At 43.2% G+C, this 5,812-nt stretch overlaps 1 long non-coding RNA gene and 1 other non-coding gene across 2 annotated transcripts; both read right to left on the reverse strand.

The window, feature by feature from the left end:
- Window positions 1-490: 490 nt before the first annotated feature.
- Window positions 491-2,353, reverse strand: LOC9269700 (uncharacterized). The gene is made up of 3 exons (XR_010739722.1): window positions 2,214-2,353; window positions 1,387-1,435; window positions 491-741 (listed from the first exon to the last, which is right to left on the reverse strand). It is a non-coding gene; the product is annotated as an uncharacterized lncRNA (long non-coding RNA).
- Window positions 2,354-5,705: 3,352 nt separating this feature from the next.
- LOC112938059 (small nucleolar RNA R71) lies at window positions 5,706-5,812 on the reverse strand. Its single transcript, XR_003241109.1, has one exon. It is a non-coding gene; the product is annotated as a small nucleolar RNA R71 (small nucleolar RNA).

Below are 5,812 nucleotides of genomic sequence, written 5' to 3' on the forward strand. Positions count from 1 at the left end.
TCTATATAATCATTGCTTTAATGCATATTTCAACTTAAGTGATTTATACTGTCTCGGCATGGCGGCCGATCTATCCCAATCACTTAGTTTAATCACTTAGTTTGTGTTTTTCGTATCAACACTTCTCTAATTTTTCTATGGCGGTTTTTCTCTTCCAACGTCAAAATTCTTCACGGTGATCCTTGAATTTTATGCAATTAACATATATCACCTCAACCCCAACTCCATCCTCCACATTGCCAATTTCATCCATGTTTGTGAAGCTTTCCTGGGCATTCGGCAGCCCTTTGCATTATTTCACAGAATCTTCTTCTTGAAGGCGCAGCCCAACAAAAATAAGCCTTGTATTGTTGGGGGATCTGGTTTTCAACTTCGTGGCACCCTATGTCAGAAGTACTTCTGTAACACCCCAGAAAACCACCTAAGCCTGGGATGCCACTAAACAACCTCACATAAGTGCCAAAACAAGCAAATTTCGGCAACAACTACCTTAGACAAGAAAACATCGCGGAAGCATCAACATATAGATTAAGGTTATGATACAACAAATGACTGACATGTAGGGATAGGCTTGAAAAAGTGGCTAATCAATGGCCAACAACTCTAGTATTTAATTAACCCATTATGTCTAAACACAAATATTCTTATCAAGATATTACAATAATCATGACTAAGTGAGATCATGTCGTGCGACTGTGTAGCTAATCCCATCCCTTCATGCAAACATGTCACAGCAAGTACCTGAAAAGACTATAATGGGGTGAGAATAAATCTCAGCAAGCAAACAGCTTTAACAAGCTATTTAAACCACATGTTTATTATATAAATAATTTAAATACCAAGTTATGATTCACATAAAGACAAGTTCAAAATCCAAGGAACTAAAACATCATAGCGTCACCAATCAAATCCATATACTCACAAATCCCAGAGAAGAAAACACTTCTCAAAGACATCTTCGATCAATAATTTTCATAACGTCCCGCAATATGTGCATATGCAATGCAATGATATGTACTCATGCCTTCACAACCAACAAGGTGTGAAGCTGCATCTTATTACGACAATATACGATGATGTACCGGTACGGTCGCAACCATAGGTTCACGACATAACTTCAAATGCAATGCAAGTGATGCAAATGCAGTATGAATTCTAGAGTATAACATCGGAACCACATTCCTTCGATGGAGATCAGTATAAGGTTATTATAACCAAGAGCATAAAGTATAACTATAAACAGCGTAAAATCAATAAGTATGATTCAGATAGGTAAATCCTCCGTGTAATATATAATAATCTTGGTTGATGATATATAATTTCAACGTGGAGGTAGAATCAAATAACAAGTCAAAGCTGTAGCAAACCACCGCTATGTTTACTTGCCTTCACCGATGATGAGATGAACTCTAGTTGCATTCCGAAGTGGCATCACCTGAATAAACACCGGCTCAGACTCAAACAACATGCATAATCATTCAAGAAACACACATACGCTTCCTACGCTGGGATCCCACCCCAAACAACATAAAGCAAATAACCGATAATCTTCTTATAAAAGCAGCATAGATTAACAATTCGATACCTCCAATTCTACATCACATAACACAGCAAAATATATCATTTCTGACATCTACAGAAAAAGAGTTACAACTTTCTTTTAGATAACAAAATTGAATTCTTCCATTTAGCTGGCCTAAAATATGGCACAAAACAGAGAAGTGCATCTGCCCAGAAAACTGTGCAACAACCATTCAAAAGAGCACTGACAACAAACTACAAGATAAAAGCTAACAATTTTTATGTAGGAGGTAGATCACAACATATGCTACAACTTCTGTAAAAACAAGATTCTCTGATTCCATCATTAAGATCCTCTAAAATCCCTCTGAACCTCGACTACAGAAAAATGCATCTATATTCAGACAGCCAAATTCAGAAATTGATATCTCCTAAACCACTTGATATAAACTCATGCCATTTGGTCAGAAGATAGATCTACACGTTATCTACAACTTTTGTATATACACTTTTCGCAGGAAATCCCATTATGATGGCCGAAAAGGCATCCAAACCAGAACTGTGCAGGGGACAGATCAGCAAAAACCTGGCTGAGGAATAAATCGGTTGATCCCAAACTTACTCGCTTCCAACACTTGATCTAAACCCTAATAGAAAACCAAAACAGGGGGAAAAGATCATGTATTAGATACCTAAGCCTCCATGGGCAACGGCAACCAAAACGCCTCATTTCCTTCTTCACCTCAATTCCCTCCGCTTCCTTCTTTCCCTTTCTTCTTCTTCCCTTCTTCTTCCTAGGTCTGCAGTAGGGCAGGCATGGGGAAGGTCGACCAGAGGGGGAGGTGGGCGCCCCCAGGGTACCAAATGACGGCTATGGGGAGGTGGGGGGCACCTCCTAGGGTTTTGGGATGTGGAGGGGGCAGCTGGGCCTTGGGCTGGCCATAAGCTAGCCCAGCTAGCATATACCTATTGTTTTTCTTCTAATTTCAAACACCAAAACCTTACGGACTTCCAATATATCCTCTACGGTATTCTATTTTTTCTAGGGCATTACAACTTCTCTATGCCCTTTAAAACATCCAACAAGGGCTAGCATGCTAACTGGTTCTACACCCAAAATCCTAATCCGGCGCTGCCGAGTACTCATGCCTCCCTCCAAAATATGAAGAGACCTAGAATTCGCTCCCAAAGGGCGATGAGGCTGCCCAAGCTCTTGAGCTATTGGATCGTCTTTTGAAACTGAAGGAACAGGGTCTCCAAGGGTAACAGATCACTCGGCACTTCATCAAGTGCCGACTGGCTCCTATTAAAGAGAGGTCTCGCACGGCCTTCAAATATGAAGGGAAGAATGACCCCAATCGAGAAGACCCCGACTCCCTGGAATTCAAATTTATGAAGGAGGGGATGTATAAAATTTTCTCATCTGGCATAGTGGTCAGCTTCTCGCATCAATTGCCATCGGTGCCGTATAACGCCTTCAACCCTCCTCTAGCGGTAAGTAACAAAATGCTTGAATCTTTATCATTCTTGTCAGTTCTTGAAAATAAACTTTGAACTGTTATCTTCAGGAGCTGATCCTCCAACTGCCCAACGTCGATCTCCACGGTGTCCTCAAGGCCAAGCTACCGGGGGCCCGAAGATCCAACCCGGTACGCAGAAGAGTAGCGCAAGGCCGACTGATCAGGCGGGCTCTAGAAAGAGGAAAATGATTTACGATGATGACAATGACGCCAGCAACAAGGAGACGACTGGAAAATAGCCTAAGAAAGCCATTCCGCCAAAGAAGAAAACAACCAGTCGTCCAATGCCAATGATCCGAAAGTCTTCTAGGTATGAACTCGCCATGATATTCATAAATATATCTTCCGAAATCAATTGGTGATGTCTTCTCAAACTTCAGGAAACCATCGGACATTGATTCGACTGGTAAGAGCTCCGAGCTAGCTGCCAACTCGGAAACAGCTAGAGAAAAGACTGGTTCTGCCGCTGCTACTAGGACCGAACCCTTCAAAGAAGACCATCCGATTGGCAGTCAGTCGGCCACCGGTGAAGCTGAGACTAGCGACGAGCCCCCGACTGGAAACCAGTCGGCATCTGCCGAGACAAGCACAAACCAGGAGCCCCTGACTGGAAACCAGCCGGGTGAAGATACAGAGAACCCCGAGCAGCCAAATAAAGACATCCCTGAGACAGAAGGGCAAGCAAGCAGTCCTCCCTTGAACCAAGATGCTGATGCTGGACCTGAAGCAAGCACTTTCGATAAGGTAGAAGGACCTGCACGGCCACCACCAAGGATTATCACAGGTAATACTCTTCCTAGTGGATTTATATTTGGAAAAATCTTCCATTGCAGTTTCATTGTTTTTCATATAAATAAAGGCCCAATGATCAGCGACGAAGAGGAAATTCTTCGGATTCGATCAGCTGAAGATTCTCGACCGCCTATTTTAGTTAAATGGTGGGACGACGAGATGCAGCCGCAGGGCATTGTGATCAATAAGCCGCTAGAAGACGAGGAAGTGTCTTTACTGACAAAGACTCTTAACCAGGCCACTCGTCTGGCAAATGTAATTATCCGATCTTTAGTCTTACTCATCCAATCGGTGAATTTGTTGAGATGAATCATTATATGCAGAGAATCCATCTTTGGAACGAGGCGAAAACCGCGACCCTTGAGAAGCTTGTTCCTCATCTTGGAACTCTGGAAGAAACCAGAGATAAACTGCACGAAACCAAGAAGGAGGCCAGGAGAACAGAACATACACTTAGGGACCGGATCGCCGAGCTCCAAGAAGCCAATTTTGAACTGAGTGGTTCTTCAAAAGGTAACTCTATTTCTGCTCAACTCATTCTGACTTGACTCAGTGACTAAATAGACATTGTCCATGTTATAGTCCAAGCTGCCAAAATTGTCGAGCTGGAAAGGCAAGTTAGTATCTGGTAGTTTAGACGTGGTGTCTAGATTACGGGATATCATTATTTGGGGTTATATATTGCGGATGAGAGGTGGGCCGCTGATGGTGACAGCTCAGTACGGGTATTCCTCTGCGCCTATATATAATCCTAAGTTAATTCCTTGGGGAGGGTATTCCTCCGTATTTAGCCCCGGTTATATGGTCATGACGGGCTGTCGTAAGGAACTCGGCAGTCAGGGGTGGCTTCTCGAAGTATCAGGAGGGCATCGGATAAAGGGTATTAGCTAGTATATCAGTTAACTAGAATATATGTATACTATGTATACTAGAAGTATAAGAATGAGTTGTTAATTCTTGTGTGTCACTCTACCCTTGAATTATCTTAGCCCCTGCTTAGAATATGATTATGACAAGTAATATATAAATTATTAGTGGAGTTCTCTCTACATGATCTTCCCACTTGATAAAATAAATACGATACCCTTGGAATACTCTCGGGTGGAAAGCTACAATGGTATATTCGTGCGCTTACAGATAATCTCTGTAACTATAATAAACCAGAAGTATTTCTGGCGCCATTTCTGGGAATTATATTTCTAGTAATGTCGTTAAGAAATACCAACAAGCATTTCTGGCGCCGTTACCGGGGAAGATTCATAATAGAGATTTCTTGAACTAATACTTTATATTTACCTCTGTATAATCATTTCCTTTGCAGGCTAACCTTGGTTGTTTTCACTGTTGTTGTGGAAACAGGGTAGTGCATGACTGGTTTCAACCTGCCGGAAAACTTCAAAGAAAATCCAGAAGCTTTCTTCCAGAGCGTCAGGCAACGAGTCGTTGCTCCGCAGAAAGCTCTACCGACAGAGAAACCAGTCGTACCAGCGCCACCAACCTTCAAGACTATGGCCAGCAAGACTCCGCGAGTTCGCTGCTCCCTCTGCTGACAATGTGGCCATTGGGCCGCAGGTCAACATAGGGGACGTGGATTTCGACTTGAAGTCCAGCCTTATCACGATGGCGCAGGCTAGCCCGTTCTGTGGCAAGCCTAATGAGGATGCCAATGCTCATCTGCAATAGTTCCTGGAGATTTGTAGCACGTACACCATCAAGGGCGTCAGCCCCGACGCCGTCAGGCTACGGCTATTTCCGTTCTTCCTCCTCGGGAGAGCGATGCAGTGGTTCTATACCAACCGTGCTGCTATCAACACCTAGGACAAATGCCCCATGGCATTCCTCTTGAAATTCTTCCCGATGGGCAAAACCAATGCTCTTCGTGGAAGGATTTCCAGTTTCTAGCAGACAAGGGATGAGTCTATTCCGGAAGCATGGGAGCGTCTGCAGGAATATGTGGCCGCCTGTCCTCATCATGGGAT

The sequence above is a fragment of the Oryza sativa genome, chromosome 2, assembly GCF_034140825.1.
Source record: "Oryza sativa Japonica Group chromosome 2, ASM3414082v1".
Classification (NCBI taxonomy): Eukaryota; Viridiplantae; Streptophyta; class Magnoliopsida; order Poales; family Poaceae; genus Oryza; species Oryza sativa.